The sequence below is a fragment of the Hippopotamus amphibius genome, chromosome 12 (genome assembly GCF_030028045.1).
Source record: "Hippopotamus amphibius kiboko isolate mHipAmp2 chromosome 12, mHipAmp2.hap2, whole genome shotgun sequence".
Lineage (NCBI taxonomy): Eukaryota > Metazoa > Chordata > Mammalia > Artiodactyla > Hippopotamidae > Hippopotamus > Hippopotamus amphibius.
In genome coordinates this window covers 38994029-39013697 of record NC_080197.1, presented here as the reverse complement: position 1 = coordinate 39013697, position 19669 = coordinate 38994029, and the positions used below count along the sequence as shown (strand labels likewise).

At 44.9% G+C, this 19669-nt stretch overlaps 1 long non-coding RNA gene across 3 annotated transcripts; it reads right to left on the bottom strand.

The window, feature by feature from the left end:
* Window positions 1-587: 587 nt before the first annotated feature.
* On the bottom strand, window positions 588-15497 carry LOC130833504 (uncharacterized). Of its 3 annotated transcripts, none has more exons than XR_009048489.1 (5): window positions 11027-15497; window positions 10567-10638; window positions 6063-6142; window positions 3662-3729; window positions 588-2013 (listed from the first exon to the last, which is right to left on the bottom strand). It is a non-coding gene; the product is annotated as an uncharacterized LOC130833504 (long non-coding RNA). The 3 variants fall into 3 exon arrangements; XR_009048491.1 differs by having other exon boundaries at window positions 588-1861; XR_009048490.1 differs by having other exon boundaries at window positions 588-997.
* Window positions 15498-19669: the final 4172 nt, after the last annotated feature.

Genomic DNA, 19669 nt, shown 5'->3' with positions numbered 1-19669 from the left:
GATCTCACTGCTAATGCCTCATTCATTTGCATCCGCCCACCCCATCTACTGGTTCTAATGCTGTGCTGTCAGCAATTAACCTGTGACGCATGTGTCATCTCCTATACATTACATATGTCCCTCTCCTCCCTCTGCCCCAGCGATTTCCATCTCTCTGCCTCATCCCCAAACAGAGAAACACACCAGACATCCTCAGCTGCATCTTCTCATTTTTTCTAAAGTATATTACTTATTGTAAATAGATAATACATACACAAAGGATAAATTCAAAAGGTCCAAAGGGGCAAAGAACTAGAAGTCTCTTGTTCCCAGGTTCCCCAGTTTCCTTGCTCAGAGGTAACTGCTGTTACCAGTGTCTTGTGCCCTTCCAGAAAGAGGTAGTCTACACATCGACAACATACAGAGATCCTTATTCTTTGCAGAAATGGTAGCAATTTATAATACCTTTTTGCACCTTGCTTTTCTTACATAAACATGTATCTTGTAAAACATTTCACCTCAGCATACCTGCATATACTACTGTGTGTACCGCAGTAGATTTGCCTCATTCTTTAAAAGAGTTGTTTAATGCTCAATGTTGTATATATACCATGATTTATTTTACCAGTCTCTTTAAAAGTATCTAAAATAATGACTTAGTGGCTTAAACAAGATAGAAGTGTATAACATGAAAAAGATGATCAGAGTTAGGTGGCTTAGGGCTGGTGTTGGTAACCACAACCTCAGAGACTGAAGGTCCTTTTATCTTATTGTTCCTCTCTTCTTAGCTCATGGATTTCTTCTCATGTTTGAATGTGGCTGCTTGAGCTCCAGCCTTCACGTCTGCATTCCAGCCTGAAGACCAACATGCTCCCTATCAAGAAGGATGCTTCGCAGCTCACAAAGTCCTTTCAGTTGTATCTCATTTTCCAAAATCTAGTCACTAAGCTACACCTAGCTGGAAGGGAGAATGAGAAATGTCATCACAATCCAGGGAGTCGGTGGAAAATGTGGGTTTCTATTAAGAAAGAAAGAGAGGAGAATAGATATTGAGGTGAAACAAGCAGTTTTGTCCCAGAATTGTTGCCAATCCTTTTGCTCTCACATATACTGCTGACATATGTACCTTTGTGAACATTCTATTTCACGCTATCGTGGGAAGATCTGTAGAATTTCTAGGTCACATGGAGTGTGCATTTTTTTTCATGGATATTACCAACTTCCATCCCCTGACAAGGGAACAATGTACACCTGTAGTGACATTTTGTGATAGTACCATTCCCCCATATCCTCAACAATTTCATGTGTGCTCACATTTTTTGATTCTCTGATCTTTACCTGTATGATAGCTAAAATACAGTACCCCAAATGGTCTTAACTGGACTTAATAGGACTTTCTCTTATTTTTAGTGATGCTGAGTACTTTTTCAAATGTCCAGGAATCATTTGCATTTCCTTAAGTCTGAGCTGTTTCCATCATTTGCCCATTTATTCATTGGATCGTTTCCTTATCACTGTAGAAATTCTTCATAAGTTGGGGATATTAGCATTAGTACACATGGTAAATATTTTTCATGGTTTTGACTTTATTGTTTTTATTTCCATGGCTTTTTAAAAAGAGAAGCCAGCCTTTATTTCCTTGTTTCACAAGTAAAGCTTAGCTGAGTTGGTTTTTTTTCGGTGATTAGTCAGAGGGATCAAATTCCGCATCCTTCTTCCAGTCTGACTCTGTTTGCTATAACCTTGGCTGGGGCTAGGGCAGCAGCCACAATTAGAGATGCAGCAGCCACAAATAGAGACACATCAACCAAAAGGCCTTGACTTCTGCAGCAAGTGGAAAGGTATAATTAGTTTCCACAGACCAAGCCAGGACCACGTGGACCTGCTGAAGACAGAATGGGTTACCAGTGCAACAGGTGGACAATTAATCTGCAGACACAGGCTGGCAACGCTGCAGACACCCTCCAAGAAACAAGAACACAGTTTCCTCTGTGCTGTCGAGGACCTTGGGGCTGTAGATGCTGGATGATGAGCCTGAGGGAGAAGGGGTGATATTCAGCAGTTCATCAATGTGGCTTCACGGCTTCTCCCTTTGTTTCCTGTCTTAATTAGCTGCACATCATTTGGGATTTCAATGGCAATTTTTTTTAATACAGCTAAATTAATCCCTTTTTTAAAAATGCTTTTGGGTTTTGGGACATTCTTTGGAAAGTGCTTTCCATACCAAAATCATAAACTCTCTGATGGTTTTCTTTTTCATACTAATAATGATTAGGAAGAGACTCCAACTTGATTTATTTTAACACAACTTCTGGTTATGCTAACCCCCAACCCACCCATCTCCCCCCACTGATTTGATAGCTTGGCTACATCTCAAAGGAAGACAGCAGTTCTCCTTCACTTAAAATGGATACATCTTAATTCCACTTTCTATTGGATATATTCTGTACTGACATTGATATTGTTCACTACATTTTACAGTTACACATTGCAGTTGTATCCAGTTTGCAATGAGAAGAGTTAAAGCACTGAGAGAGTCAAGCACTCAGACTCATCTGCTCACAGCCTACATTCTGAACCACGTAATGCAAAGCAGTAGAGTGTTGATAGGGAAGGAATTCAGGCTTTTGAGGTTTTTACAGGCTGACTTGTGTCCATCTCAAATTCATATGCTGAAGCCCTAGCCTCCAGTACCTCAGAATGTAACTGTATTTGGAGAGAGGGCCTTGAAAGAGGTAATTAAGTTAAAAGGAGGTCATATGGGTGGGCCCTGATGCTACATGACTGGTGTCCGTATAAGAAAGACACCAGAGGGAAGACCACATAACGACACAGGGTGAAGATGGCATCTACAAGCCAAAGAGAGAGGCTTCAGAAGAGGTTACCAACCCTGTCGACTCCTTGACCCCAGACTCTTAGCCTCCAGAACTGTGAGAAAATAAATGTCTGTGGTTTAAGTCACCCAGTCTGTGGTACTTTGTTATGGCAGCCCTGGGAAATGCATACAGAGGTACACAGAGCTGGCTGAGGCAATCAGGGGTCTTTGGCAGCAAGTCGTAGAAGTTTAGTCGGAGCTACGGTCTTGGGTCATGTGCCCTGGACTCTGCGATGGGACTCTGCATTCAGCAGGTGGACTGGGAGTGGTCACAGGAACCACCCCTGTGAGGGAGCAAAGGCAGCAGGAAGAAAAAGTTGAACTATGATTGCAGCAGGAGCCTCAGCTGATCCCAGGGGGAGCTCTGGATCTGAGATGGCCTTGAGGATTGTCCAGACTGAGGCTGGGTCTTTGTACCCTCAAAGGCAGTCCCCTGGACGAGGTCCTAAACTAGGTGATGGAGCTCTCTGTGGCCGAGGGCAAGTGCTGGGAGGGCCTCAGCTGTGAACCACCAGGGCCAGTGCTGCTGTGGCCCGCGAGCGGGGATGTGAGGGTGCACCCCTACACCCACCTACCTACGCAGAAGGGAACTTCACAGCTCAGAGGGGCAGCCGAAGGGAGCAGCCCTCAGGAAGGACTCGCCCAGAGTGGCCTCGAGAGTGTGCAATGCAGGAACAAATGGAATAGCTTCTCCCGGCAACAACCACTGGGATGAATCGGCCCCAACCATCACTGCGCCATTCCTTTCCAGGAATCAGATTCATAGGAGAGAGAGTCTATTTAGCCTGACTTTGATCACCTACTTACCCGCTGGGCAGAGGAGAGCATGGACCCTTGACTGATGGTCCCGGAAGTCTGCACAACATGGGGGAAAGCTGTTTCCGAACAAAGGACAATTGCAATGTCATCATCAGAAGAAAGGAGATGGATACTGAACAGGTGAAAACATGTGTCCATTGGGCCCAGACCATCTGAGTTGGAATCTCAGAAACTACTTGTCCTTGGGCAAGTAGTTTGAACTCACAAAACTTTACGTGCTTCGTCTATAAAGTAGAAATAATATTACCTACCTCATAGGATGCTTCAAGCTTAAGTAATCAATCTCTGTCTCTGTATGTATATATGTGCATGTCTACATAAACAAATTATACATACAAACACATACACACACACATATTCATGGTGCCTATATGGTTGTTATTACCATTTATTTGAGTGTCTACGGTCCCTAGGACCTCATCAAGTACAGCTGACCCTTGAACAACGTGGGGATCAGAGGCACCCACCCTCCACCCAGTGGAAAATCCACGTACAATTTATAGTCTGCCCTCCGTATATGCAGTTCCTCGTATCTGCAGTTCCATAACCCCAGTTTCAACCACTCTCAGAACATGTAGTACTGTAGTATTTACTATTAAAGAAAATCCACATTTTAAGCGGACCCACACAAACCCACGTTGTTCAAGGGTCATCTATATTTCATATGTTTGCAATTTGCTTCTTTACCTCTTCTTTGAGAACAAGAGGGACCCTCTGTCTTCTTGAAAGAGCTAATCCCCAAACTCTTGATTTGGAAAACCCCTCAGTAGAGATGCTGCCTCTTTTTGCAGAGGGCTGTGGAGTTGCAAAGTTTTACAATGCTATATTCCTCATATTGGGTGTGGAGTATGCCTGATTTTGCATTTAAAAAAATAAACAGAAAATAGGAGTGTAAAGAGAAAACCAAAGGAGAGTTTGCCTGATAGGTCATCTGCTCACTGGGGGATGTACAAACAGCCTTCACAGGGGGTTTCTCAACACCAGGTGGTCCAAGGCAGGGACAGGATGAGAGCAGGGTAGCCTGGTGTCAGGACATGGGAGGCTACCTAACAAAGACTGGATACCAGTGAAGTTCCAGAGACAAGCACCTAGTCCTGTTTCTTTCTTTGCTGATTCTAGAGAGTGACACCTACCATGGGACCAGGCAGAACCTGAGTGGAAAGAGGGTTGGTGAGGAGAGGGCAGGACGTGGTGGGAGGAGATTGGCATTTTATCCCAAACATCTATTTTCAAAAAGATATCTAATTCCAGCAACAAGGTGTCAACTTCACTCCCACACACAGCCACCAAGAGGGATGGCTTCTGAGGATGCTTCTCAGCTTGCAAATGTTTCCCCTCCGAGGTCACACAAACAACTGATACATCCATTTCCCTGAAATAAATGCCACCCTGGAGGTCTTCTTGTCACTGTCAGAGGTGATGAGCAGCGTTGAAGGAGTGGGGTAATGACATCGCAGCGTGATTGAAAGGGTTTGGGAATGTGATTTCCTATTTGGTTCAGACAAAATAAAACCATTATCTGTGCTTCATCTTTTTTAAAGAGATTGTTTCCCGAGCTCTCTCGTGCTTGAAGCCTGTTGCGGCAGAACAGTATTAGCCTGTCACAATTATAGATCAGTTCATCACCACAGGCAGCCTCCAATCTCCTTGAACTCTTTCCAGGGGAAATGACTTTTCTGGGTCTACCTTATCCCTGGGTATTTTGCTTTTTGAAAAAGTTGGTGCTGTAGTCATGCATTGGCTATGGAGAGCTGTGAGAGAGCCCTGGGGAATTTGCAGGTGACCGTCTATGAGAGACCAGGACCCCCATGAGCTCGTGGGTCAGCAGAAATGAGACACTCAGACACGTGGACGTGGTGCGGGCAAGTGTTTGCTTAAACAGGTTGAGGATATACTTGATGTTTAAAAACGTAGGGTTCCCTGGTGCATTTCTTTTTGGTCGCTAAGGCATGTCCGGGTCAGTAGGCTCAGATGGCCAGGCCATAGTGAGGATGCCAGGAGAGCTCTCAGCATCCTCACTCCTACACTTGACAACAAAGGTTACCCCTGCTAACCTAGGAAGCCATGTCCATGATACCCTGGCCCTCAACCCTGCTTTACTGAAGAGCAGCCCATTACCAGACCTACTATGCAATTTTCAGCTATCAGGTGGCTGGCTCTTTGCTGCAAAAGGTCTTTCCCTCCCAGAGGCTTTTTTTCCAAGTGTAGGCTGCAATCCAGCCCTACCCATATAAAATGTATACCCTGAAACCTACGAAACATTGTTGAAAAGAAACTAAAAAGATGTAAATATATGAAAAGATACCTTGTTCATGAATAAAAACACATATTATGGTAAAGATGGTCATAGTTCCCAAATTGATCTACAGATTCCCTATCAAAATCCCACCTGGCTTTCCTGTAGAAATGGCCAAGCTGATGCTAGAATTCCTGTGAAAACTCAAAGGATCCAGAATAGTCAAAACAATCCTGAAAAAGAACAACAAAAGATAGAAGACTCACACTTCCCATTAAAAAAACTTACTACAGAGTTATAATAATTAAGTCAGAGTGGTATCAGATAAGGATAGACATATTTGGTGTCCATAAAACACTTATACCCCAATATCCATAGAAATATTACTCAAAATAGCCAGTAAGTGGAAGCAACCCAAATATTCATAACTGATGAAAGGATAAACAAAATGTAGTATATCCATCCAAAAGATTACTACTCAGCAATAAAAAGAAATAAGGTAGCATGTACAGCACGATGCTACAGCATAGATGAGATGATTACGCTAAGAAGAGTCAAAAAATATCATATAGGAATCCATTTATAAGAAATGTGTTAAATAGCCAAATCTATAGAGACAGAAAGTAGGGGGCTTGGGGAAAGGGAGAATGGAGGGGAGGTGACTTCTCATGGGTATGTTTCTTTTAGGGGTAATGAAAACATTCTAAAATTAGTAGTGAATTTTGCACCATTCTGTGAATATACTAAGAAAACCATTGAATTGTACATGTTAAGTGGCTATGTGGCATTGGTATATGAATTTTATGTCAATAAAGTTGCTTTAAAAAAAACAAACCCAAGCTTTATTTGTTTTGATTTTGTTTTTAACGTCACTGTATGCATTTCTATACTGAAAGTCAGCACTGGAGGAAAAGAGAACAAAATTAGAGCTTTTAGGGAAGAAAGCCCAATACCTTGCTTTAAATGATCAATCACTTGGAGGCAAAGTGACACACAAAATAAACATGGAAATGAGCATCTTCCCCCTTCTTTTCCATAACATGAACACATTGACTGCTATGGAAATGAAAAGGAAAATTCCAATAATATTTGGCTAAAATATACAGTTACATTTTATAGCACCTGGAAAAATTTCAGAGTGCTGCAAATGGACACATATTGAAAGGTTCTTCAAATTACCTTTCTAGATTTGATATTAATACCATTCACCTTGAAGAAAGTGAGGAGAGGGACTTCCCTCGTGGCGCACTTGATTTTAAGAATCCACCTGCCAGTGCAGGGGACACGGGTTAGATCCCTGGGCCAGGAAGATTCCACATGCCCGGAGCAACTAAGCCTGTGAGCTACAACTACTGAGCCCATGCGCTTAGAGCCTGGGCTCCACAACAAGAGAAGCCACTCACTGAGAAGCCCGTGCACCACAACAAAGAGTAGCCTCCACTTGCCACAACTAGAGAAAAGCACACAAGCAGAAACGAAGGCCCAATGCAGCCAAAATAATTAAACATATACATATTAAAAAAAATTTTTTAAGTGAGGACATGGTATACCAGAAGGGAAATAAGTAAAGGGCTGTTCTATATGTGACTTTGGGAAGGAACTGTCCCCTGGTTGGGAATATACAGCAGCAGAAACCCATCATCAGACTATGTCACGACCACAGATGCAAGTACACCTAGAAAGACTGGATCCATTATCCATGGCTGACCTTGGTCCTCTTCACCAAGATAAAAGAAGTCTCACTTCCATTTCTTTGCTGTGCCTCACATTTCACATGAAATGGCTCAAGTCCAAGTCTTTATCAGTGTCATTCATTTATACGGGCCATTTCCACTGGTAAATGTCCTACAGTTATCTCCGTGCAGTGCCCTATTTATCAGGCTAACGTCTAGAGTAACTATACAACACATTCTATAATCAACATACTGGCCTTTATAAAAGACTTCCTTTCTAGTGGTGATGTGTGTGTTCAGCTGGATCTAAATTAAGTAAATAAGCACTTCAGGAGACAGACTGTATATTTTTTTTCACATTCTCCTAACCCCATGGAACCTAGAAAGAGGTCCACTAATCTATATGTACTTAATAAGTTGGAAAGAAATGGTACAGAATGAGTGGAACGACAGACTCCAAAACCAAAGACATGAAATGCTGGAAGATGCATCTAAGAGACACACCAACCATGCTTCTTGGGACGCTCACCCTGGTAGCTCCAGGGACCTTTGTTTACATGACAAGTATTTGTTTACAGAAGTTCAACATGGTAGGTAGGCGACATTATTTGTGGAATAAAGAAAGTCCCAAATGACAGACCTCCTTGGAGGTACAGTGGTTAAGACTCCGCGCTTCCACTGCAGGGGGTGCGGGTTCAACCTCTGGCTGGGGAACTAAGCTCCCACATACCTCAAAGCACAGCCAAAAAAGAAAAAAAGAGAAAAGAAATACAAAAAGTCCCAAATGATATGACTCAGATTTTGTTTACAAAATCAACTGTCAAGTTTATCTTCCTCAGCCTGAGGAATTTCTAATTTTAACGTCTGGCATCTTGTTATCTGCCAGAGAAGCCTACAATTGGACATACAATTGAACAGAGCTGAATCACTCAGCCTATCTACCGTCATAATTTTGTGACCCTAACAGGATGCCTGGGAAAAAGATTGGGAAGTATCCCAGAATATCCCAGTAGACACAAGTAAAATAAACTAAATGAAAAATGCCTGTATTTTTTAAATAATTTAAAAACTGTCAGCTAATTAGAAAAAAAGGCCCTATTTCCTTTTACAATCCAAGGGTAGCCCACTGTGCCTATAACCAGTACAAAAATACATAGATAATCATCTGATCAGTTCGATCAGTTATGGACAATGAAGTCAGATAATTTAAGTCAAAGCAACACAGAAAATTTTTAAATCTCTTTTCTGGGAACCAACTGAGCTTGGATGGACCCTGGATGTATGGCACAGTTCATTCTCGATACGTATCATTTCCAAGAGATTTTGGTTACCCGGAAAGGCCCACGTGCTTCAGCACTGCGATGACATGAAGGTTTCTTCCTTGCACACCGACCCATGAGCAGAGTGGAGAGATGTAGGAGGAAAAACCAAATCACGCCTTTTCCCAAATCATGCCATTTGCCTTGGTCCCAAGGTAATGCCAAGATGGCATCAAGAGATAATGAGACATGGGGGGGAGGCTGGCCTGAGGTTTAATTCAGCCAGGTTAACTGGCTGGCGAAGATGCACAATTCACCACTTCCACTTTTACTCCAAACAAATCAAGAACTGCCATTCCATACTGATTTAATTCATCCTTCACCGAATCCACAGGCATTGAGAGAATTACCTGCGTCATGATCCCTGCTCTCATCTTCCAGCTTGTTTGCTGGGGGGAGACAGGTAAACAATTTCCACACCTTGGGATAAGTACTAAGGTAACATCATAGAGATCACATGCTCCCAACCCATCTGTGAGCCGCATGCCCACCTACCACAGGGGCACTTGGTTTGGCTGGAGGAAAGAATAGCATTTAATTCCTACCACGCTAAGGAGTGGCAGATGGGATGGATGGTTGGTCCACCTTGCTGAGAGCGCCTTAGGTGCACTGGAAACAAAAAACACGTGCTAGGCTTCTGATTTGTCAAACGTTTGCCAGAGTTTGCGGGGGTTGTTTTTGTTTTTTGGGGGGTGACAAGAATATACATTGTGAGGAAGTGGGTGGGTGAGCTTCAATGCATCATACTCCAGCCTCCAGAGATTCAATTTTCCATTCCAGGAATTTTACCATTCAGACAGGTAAAAAAGTTCAGGTTTATTCCCTAAGCCCTACTGCTAATCAGTCCTAAGAGTGAGGATCCCAGACTCAGTAATTGCAGGAAAGTGGCAAAACCAACACTGAGGCCTGGCTGTCAAGCCTGGGGGATGGCAAGGGGGCCCTCAGAGGCTCCAGGAAACAGAGGTGGGAGCAGCTAAGTGTGCTTCTGGGGCCAGGTCCGTGTGCACCTGTCAATCACGCTCCGTATCCACTTGACTTAAGTGGAGAGGGGAACACTCAGATCATGGCGGGTTTCAGAGGGTGAGCACCTCAGCCTCGCGGTGAGAGAGAGAGGGTCTGCTTTGTGACATACCGCTCACTCTACAGGTTTTTTTTTTAAGACATAATTGGCATATAACATTGTATTCATTTTAGTTGTACAACATGATTCGACATTTATTGTGAAATGATCACCACAATAAGTTAATATCCATCACCACACACAGTTACAACATTATTTTCCTTGTAAGATCTACTCTCTTAGGAACTTCTGATTATATGATACAGGAGACACTACTGTTAACTATAGTCGGCATGCTGTACATTACATCCCTAAGACTTATTTATCGTAGAGCTAGAAACATACCTTTTAACCACCTTCATCCACTTCACCTCCCCTCCCCCACCCCTTCACCTCTAGTAACTACCAATGTCTGTTCTCTGACCTATGAGCTTGTTTTTTTCTGTGTGGTTTTGTTTGTTTTGTTTAGATTCCACATATAAGTAAGACCATGTGGTATGTGCCTTTCTCTGACTTATCTCACTTGGCATAATACCATCAGGGTCCGTTCCATGTCATCACAAATGGCAGCATGTCCTTCCTTTTCACGACTGAATTATACGTACCTCACATATTTACCCACTCATCCGCCGATGGACACTCAGGTTGCTTCCATGTCTTAGCTATTGTGAATAATGCTGCAAAAAATGTTGGGGGGAGTGTGGTTTGTAAATATGTTTTGGAGATAATGATTTTGTTTTCTCCAGGTTCTTTTTTTAAAACACAACTCATACTATAGTTCTGCAAGATTTCAACAAGTGGGGGAAGGGGGGAAGGGTACAAGGGACTTCCCTTACATTTCTTCGAAACTTCCTCTGAATCTATAAGTATTTCAACATAGGTTTTAAGAAGTCTGTTGTTGCATTCAGCATAAAGTAAAATAAGAAGCAGAACAGAATATCTCTTCATTTAAAAACATAAGTCCTAGCTGCACATTCGTCAGAGATGTGTTTTACCTTAGATAATGTTTTCTATACAACTGCGTATAACAACACCTCCTCATCATACAGTCGTCCATGTACTTACTAAATTCCTTCATCCACTGTGCATTAGTTGAGCACCTGTTGTATGCCAGGGCATTGCTGTCGGTGTTGGGCATAGAATGCAGGGTGAAAATAAGACTGTCCTCGTGATTCTTAGGGTTTAATAGAGAAGACAGCCATTTACAAAAATCTCAGAAGAAATGCATAGTTGTCATTATGACAAATACTCTGAAGGAGAGGCACATGGCAGGATAACAGAAGCTTCCTCTGGAATTCTCATGAGGACTGAACGATACCATATGTGAAATACTTCAAGCCCGTTAAGCTCCTCGCTGTTACAGGTCATTCATATTTGGTGCAGACATGGAAGTCAGTTTTCTTTTAAATTTGGTCCCTCTCAAAGTGCCCCAGTCACTACCAGCTGATAGTCATCTCCTCCCTCTCTTTGTCTGGACATCCTTTCCCTACTCCAACTGGAATTTTAGATGCTAGCTGCCCACCCAGCCAGGCTCGTACAGGCAGCCCCCACCACACACAGCCTGAAACACCCACCGCAGAGCGTGGGCTGGCACAGGCCTCTGGAAAACTGGCCTTAGATTCTCTGAGCAGCTGGCTTCCCTGGCAGATTACTTCAGGGCAGTCAGAGCTTCTTTGGAGGGCCTGCTAGCACGGCACTGGGGAGGATCCAAGCGCTTCTGAGGAATTGCCAAGTTCAATTTTCAAAGAGCAGCGCATCTGCGGACACCATTATCTACTCCCAAAGGAGACACTCGACCTACTTTCCTGCCATGGAAATCCCTTGGGACCGTCAGTGTGGCCAGAGCCATTCACAGGTCAAGCACGGAAACATCCTCAACACCTGAGCTGAAAGGTATGGGCGAATGGGTGGGTGCTCATGCAGGGACCCAGATTTCGAGGAATGAGGAGAGGAGGAATGCCGGAGAAAGACATCTTCAAGGGGACTCTGGGAGCCACACCACCCTCAGACAAGAGCCAGGAACTAAAGCACCTTGGCGTTAAACAAAATGTTTCTGAGATGCAATCACTTACCTTGTGAGCCACTTCGTGTTGGGGCTGGGGAAGCTGAAAATGAATCTGAAATGCATGCCATAAACAGCGATGAGAAAAACTGGAGATGGGGAGGAAGGATGATGAGTTTGGTTGAAGGGCTGGAAACCATCAGGTAGAGGTGTTCAGAAGACACCTGGCATTTCACGCCTTCGACCTCAACAAGGGACTGAGATGAGAGGCCGTCTGAACAGCAGAGGCTGTTGAAATGGAAGCAATCAAGCTTGCCCAGGAAAAGCCAGGAGCCAGGCGGTGCCGGTAAGATCCTGACCCCGCCGCTCTCGAAAGACCACCTCGTGCAACCCGTCACCACATTCTTGGTCCCTGCCCCTCCATGTGGACCCTGCACACCTCTGCCTTCCACAGGATCCATTTCTCTACTCGGCTTGTTGAAGGAAGACAAAAAAAAGCATAGGGGCAGAGACACGAGCTCCATGGCTGATTAGGACAAGGTACTGAACTCACCTGGCCTCCATCCCTCATCTGGAAATGGAGCTAATGGGAGTTCCTGCCTCAGGGTGTTGTGGGGAATATTCAAGCTTTTAACACAGTATCTGTTAGTGCTCCACAAATGTCAGCTCTTATTAACAGTTGGAAAGTAGCAGGAGGCAGACGATGTACAATATCACATCAAAGTAGCGGTTTGGCTTAGTTTGTTAACTGTTAACAATAAAATTCATGACATCCCAAATCTTAAAACGCATGTTGGACATTTGTAAATATCCACATGTGTACATAAGCATACAAGTTTCTGAACACACATAGACATGTGCATGTCCACACGTCTGCATACACATAAGGCTTACTTCCTCAGGAAACATTACTGTACCTGTTTTTCTCCAGAGCACTTGTTGCAAACACAGTTTTGCATTTCTGTGTGTGACTTTCCACTAGATTGTAAGCATCACGAGGGCATGGACTTAGACACACCACGGACCCATTGCCTGGCACTGACAACGGCACATCGTAGGAGCTCAGTGATGGTTTAGTGGCTGAATCGATGGATGGATAGAGAGGTTGGTAACGAATGGACAGCAGCGCCCCCAGCATAGCTACAGTGGGAGCCTTCCCTAGACAAACGCTATTCCAGCATCAAATAACCTGAGAAAAGTGGACTGGTTTACGTATCTAATTCCCTAACAGACTTTTAAATTTAGTTTTGTTTTTTAAACCTTGGAAAACAAAATGAATCATGAATGAATCAAAGTGGATTTCTGGATCATGAATATGTGCTGTAACATCTCAAAACCCACATTTCTCCCCAGCCTTGCTCCTTTCCAAGTCCAAGCAGTGTCACCAACTGCTTGAAGAGGGTGTTAAACTCAGCCTTAACAAGCAAGAATTTACTGAGCACCAATTGCGTGTATGACGTTACACTAGCACTGCACGAAAATGGCACGACGTATGCCCCCAAAGGAGCTAGAATGCTATAAAGCTGTATATTTTGAAAACTAGCACTTATGATTTCTAACACATTGAATTCCTCCTACCTTTCAAACACTGTTCAAGGCTGATCTCTTTTTAACTTCATGATGACTCTTTGAAGCAGGCATAAATTATTACCATGCTATATTGAAGAAGTTGAGGCACAGAGAGACTAAGTTACCAGCCCAAGATCACACAGCTATTTAGGAGGCCAGCCCTTGGGAGCCATGCTGTTTACCGCCACACTTTATTTCCCTCAGCACAGCAGCTGAAGGTGGCAGTGGGATATGTGTTCAGAAATTGAGTGTACAGAGTTTGGTTTATCTTTTCTTAGTTTCCTTTTGGACAGTGTACCCAAGAAATTAAAATAATCTCCTGTTGGAGGAAAAGCAAGTTGTAACAAAAACAACCTACTGTGTTGTTTCAGGAAATGTGAATGCAGAATGCAAACTCAGTCCAAGAACATTATTTTTTCATTGTTTCTGATTATATCATTCATTATCAGATAGCAAGATCTGAATCCTCCCTGTAGACAGGTTTTAAAACATGCCTACAAATTCTTGTACATTCCTTGCATTGAGAGGTGGCATCTGTGTGTCACCCTTGGAACCTGGGTTGGCCTTAGTGACTGACATAATCAATAGAATGCAGAGGAAGTGACACTATAAGACTTCTGAGGCTAGGTCACAAAAGGCCTTACCATGCTCCCTCGTGGAACCCAGCCTCCATACTGTAAGAAGCTCAAGCCATATTGAAAGGCGACCTGCTGGTTGTCAGTTTCAGCAGAGCCTCCTCTTTGAATCACCTCAGTCCAGGAGCCAGACACACGAGTGAAGGACTCTCCGATGACTCCAGTCCCAGGCCACGAGGTCACCTACAGCCTTAGTGTCTATCAAGATGTTAGTAGCAGACATAAGCCATCCCCTCTTTGCCCTGCCTGGATTCCCAACCCATAGGACCTGTAAATTTAATACAATAGCTATTTTGTCACTGGGGTTTGGGGCGGTTTGTTATGGAGCAATAGTATCTAGAACTCCTCCCTTCCTCCAGAAGGAGACAATTGCTTCTAAATGTTTCTATCACTGTCTAGTCATATATCTGTACTTCCTATAACTTCTGTTACCTAGAACACAATCGTCTTCACTAAATGTTTATTGAATGAATGAGCTATATACAGTGCTTACACTTTGTTCTAGTTATTTTTAATGTTCCATCTTCTCTGCTAGACTGTGGAAGCCAAGGTGGAGACCATCTCTAAAGGTACATAGTAGGTCCTCAATAAAACTCTGGGATTGAACTTGCACTGGCTGACTTTGAGACTCTGTTTGAGAAGATACAGGGATGGATTTGTCTGCCTCCTATAACATTGACCACAAAGATTTATGTTTTATTTTTAGAGAAAAGCAATATAGGGAAAAATCAAATCAGGGCAAAAAGATGTCAATTGCAATCCAATAATGTACACAGCCTGGGCTCTTAGCCCAGACATCTTCCAGGCTTGACCAAGTGTCTACCTGGCCACACACACTTGGAGGTTGTCTGGCTCTGAGGAGAAATGAAGCAGGCGTTTGGTGGCCTGGACTCACTTTTCTGACACTCCTTCCACCTTCAAGTCAATGAGTGCTCGCAGTTAATAAAGAGTAGATGCTGGGTGTCCTCCACTTGCCCAAGGCTTTGGCTTGGTGTGTGGTGGTTATAGAATTTGGCTAGGGCACAATGACATAGTCCGTGGCCCCTAACTGTCCAGGGCTACTGGCACACCATTTTAAATACCTGAAATTCCACAGCCTATTCATCAGCATGGATATGCTAGGTTATGCTGCAGTAACAAACATCCCCCAAATCTGAGATGTTTAACCCAATAGAATTTCTTTCTCACTCCCCTACAGGTCTAACATGGGTCAGTAGACCCACCTCGACACAGGCTTTCAGCTGGTGAGGCAGGACCAGGAATGTGGCAAGTCACACACTGGCTCTTAAAGCTTTCACCAGCAGCAACAAATGCCACCTCCACTGACATTTCATTGGCCCAAGAGGGTCATGGGGCCACACCTGATCAAACAAGGAGGGAGAAGTTCAACCTTCCATGCGCTGAGAAGGCAGGAAGTCGGAGCACTGTAAATCTCACTAATAACCATTCGAAGTGCGTGCATGCCTTTACCACAGCTGAAATGCAAACACTCTTGGGACAAGGACTCCACATCACCTAACAGCAGCCATTAATAACGTCATGTGGTTATCATAGCATATTTTTCTTGAGAATATGTCTTGACGTGATCAGGAAAATATTCGTGGAGACTAAAAAAAAAGACAGTGACTTAGATCACAGAAAGATGACACAGGATTATCAGAGAACTCGCACCAGAAAGTTCCCGAGTAATAAACAGAGAAGAGAAACTTCAGTTTAGGAGGGAAGAAACGGTAGCTCTTGAAACTACCTGATCCCGATTCTGCCCCTAAGTAGCTAGAAGTCCTAGGACAGACCCTTCTACTTCTCAGGTCTTAGCTCCCAACCCATATTCTAAGGTTACTGGAGCCAGAGGCCACCTTGCCAATTTATAAGATAATCAGACTCTTGCAGATAAGGAAATTCAGAAATACAAGGCAAGCAAAGCACTAGACCCGATGCCTGCGGAGAGAAAGCCAGTGTATATTTTAGAGGCAAGGAGTCCTCGCCTTTCCAGAGCCCCCAGCCTACCACTCCCCACGCGGCCCTGAGCCCTACAGGATTTACACTAGGGCCCTTTCACGTGGCAGGACAGGTCTCTAAACATTTCCACTGTCAACTTAAGAAAGAACAAATCTTCATTCCAGGTCAAGAGGGAACTGAGCCAGCTCTCCTTTACATCCAGAGCTGCCCTTGAAAATACGAGCTTATTAACCTCTGAACAGGCGAAGGAAAGAATAAAGGGCTCCTAGGACAAATCTCAGCCAAGAGAGACTCCGAGGGTCGGTTTTATTAGTGATCTAATCTCTTCTTCAGGAATTTTATGGGGAGCTGTCGGGCCGCAGAGACCTTGGCAGCAGGAACCGCCCGGCTGCTCGTGATCTGAAGGCCTGGGTTTGAAAGCATATTCTCTGCAGCGCCTTGATGTATTTTTAAGAAGACAGGTGGGAATTACTTATTCCTCCCAGTGTATGATTTCTCATTTTTCTTCCAGCAGAAATGGGGAATGGATTGCTCTGGGGTTTGCAAGCTTCCTGAGCGTTCGAGAGGGTGGCAGTTAGAATGACAGTAATGACTTAGGTCTCCTCCGAGGGTGGTCCCTTCATTACTGGGACAGGCGGGGCTCTGGCTCCATCATTCACACCCTGCCACGCCATCCCCTGCTCCACTTCCCACTCTGTCCATCACAGCTCCCGCTGCAAGCTGACCTGTCTCTCTCTGAGACAGCCTGTCAGCCTCACGAGCCACCCCCCTAAATGAGGCCCAGGCCGGAGCAAACCGTACAGAATCCCCTCCCTCTCTTTCCCTGCCAACACACTTGCACACACACACAAATGCACACGTACATGTACACACACACACACGCGCGGACGGTCAAGAGACCTTGCACCTAAGCAAACGTTTTAAGCAACCCGAGAAGTGAATAATTGGTCTTAGGGAAAGAGGTGAGGCATGGGGAGAGCTGGCCCAACCCATATAAATTTGGGGAGGAGTAAGGTGCCAAGGTAGCTGGTTAATTCGATGTACCAGGACTGCAGAGCAAAGGAAGGGACTGAGTTCACAATCTACTCATTCACATTTTCGCCACATCCTCCTCATAGACCATCGGAGAGTGATCAGCTACTACTGTACAAAGGGATACAGAAGAATCTCATAGATGGAGTCTCAAGCAAAAGACAGTAAACACAAATGAGAATTGAATGCTGTTTCTTCACATAAAAAGGGCAAAAAAGGTGGGGGCAGGGAAGTCAGGATAGTGATGCACCAGTGGCTGGAAGGAGACAGGAGGGATTCTGGAGACTGGTCACGTCCTGTCTCTTGTTCTGGGTGCTGCTCACGTGAGGGTAACACATTTGTGAGAATTCATCATTTGTCTGCATGAAACAACAACAAAAAGCTGATCATGTCCCTCCCCCGCTTCGAGGATTTCCTGACTGGCCACTGTGGATGTGACAAATTCTAAGCACCCGGCTCACTCCACTGACACTTCTCCAGGCAGCCGTCCTTGATTTCTGTCATCCTTCACAACTCGGTTACAACAGGGACTCCATCACATGGCTACGTGTCTGAGCTTTGGGTGTGTTTCCCCAATTAAATCCTGAGTATCACTAGGGCAGCAACTAGGTCTTACTCATCTTTTGGATCTGGGAGCACAGCACAGTACTTGGCATGTAGTAGACACTCCATAGATAATGTCTGATAAACACATGGATGAACAAGTGAATGAAAGTCTTCATAGTACCTCAGAGCCCAGGTCGTCTTGGTGCCGGCAACTCAGGGCCATGGGCATGGGGTTGGGGTGGGGGGTTAGTAGTCAGCTTCCTACGACCATGGTTCCCTCTCCTTGACACACCACCCACCCTTGGGCTCACCTCAATCTGGCCTCTTGCTCCATAATGCCAGTGAAAGATCTCTAGCTTCAGTCAACAATGACCTTATAAACGTCAAATCCAATGGACTTTTTTCGAGCTTCATTGTGGGGGAATCTCTCTGAGTCATACAGGGTTGTTGAACACATCCTCTTCTGAAAACATCATTCTCTGCCAGCCTCTCAGGCAACACTCTTGGTTCTCCTCCTACCTCCCCAACAGTCCCTTCTCAGGCTCCTCTCCTGGCCCCTCAATCTTCACTTCCAAACACTTGAGCCTAAGGCCATCTCCCACCCCACACTCACACATCCACCTCCACATGCCCCTGTCTCTCAGCTCTGGGATGTTGAGGTCCCACCTTCTACTGGAGAGCTCTTCCTGGGTGTCCCACAGACATCCAAGATCTGATACCTGACGCTGAACTCATCTTTTTCTCTCCTAAACCTATTCCTCTTCTTTCGTGAAGACCCTGTTTTGGGAGAACAGCGTCACCATCCACCTCTAACCAAGCCGTGAACCTGGGGGTGGTGCTCCCTGCCCTTCACCTTTCCTGACAAATCAGCTCTAAGTCCTAACATCTCACCTAACATCTACCTGTTACCTCATCTTCACCCTCATTATTGTGGCTTTAGTTCTGGCCCTCGCCCAGAATTTTGCAATAAACTTGTGACTGTCTCCACTTTTAGCCTTCATTCTGGGCCAGCAGGATCTTCCTGAAATGCAAATCAGATCACGTCACTTCTCTGCTTCAAATCCTTGTAGAGCCCCTACCTACAGACTCATTCCAAAGTCCTTAGCATGGACAGCGGAGGCCTTGCACGATCCGGCCTGGCCTGCGATTTCCTCTGCAGCCTTCCCTAGCACCACACCCCACTCCCTCCCCAGCCTCTGAGAACTTACTGCTTCTTTCAATGGCCCAGAGTGGCTGCCACCTCTGCGCTTTGCTCTGGCGCTGAGCAGTCCACGTCCGGTGAGAACACCCCACTGCAAGCCACTCGACCCCAGTGTCTCCCTGCGGAACCCCGACCTACCCCAGCTTTCCAGGTTCGACTCAGGGTAACCTCCTGGAGGGTGTTTTCTCAAGCCTCGGTTGCCTTGGCGGAACTGGACACGCCTCCTCTGCCCCGCGATCCCCCTGCATACCTCTCCCACAGCACGAACAACACCTACTGCCCTCGCTGAGTTCCACACCCACCTTCCCTTCTAAACCTTGGTGGCCATGGTGATGTTTATTTGTGCCTTTGTGTTGCACTGACCAGCAGAGAGTCTGACACCAGCACTTAGCTAGTAAAATGCCCAGGGAATGTTCTTACTGAATGAATTACTCAGTCACTTTATCTCTGCGGTTCACAAGGAGCGAGAGAGAAACAGTACAGAAAGGCATACCCAAAATCTAAATAAATGGGAAAACTTCAAATACAGCATCATGACTTCTGCAATGGAGAACCACTATTTTTGTCCGCTTCTCGGTAACAGCCCCTCAGCTTGCTTTTGGGGAACCTGCTTCCCTCCACCGCAGGCAGTACTAATGGGCTCTCAGAGGTGGTCAAGCAGACTCCTGGAAATGTGAAATTTGAATGAATCTTACAAGGACAGAAAATAGTACCTTCTGTCTAGAATCTCGACACCATTCTGGTTCCTGTCCTCTCTGAGACAT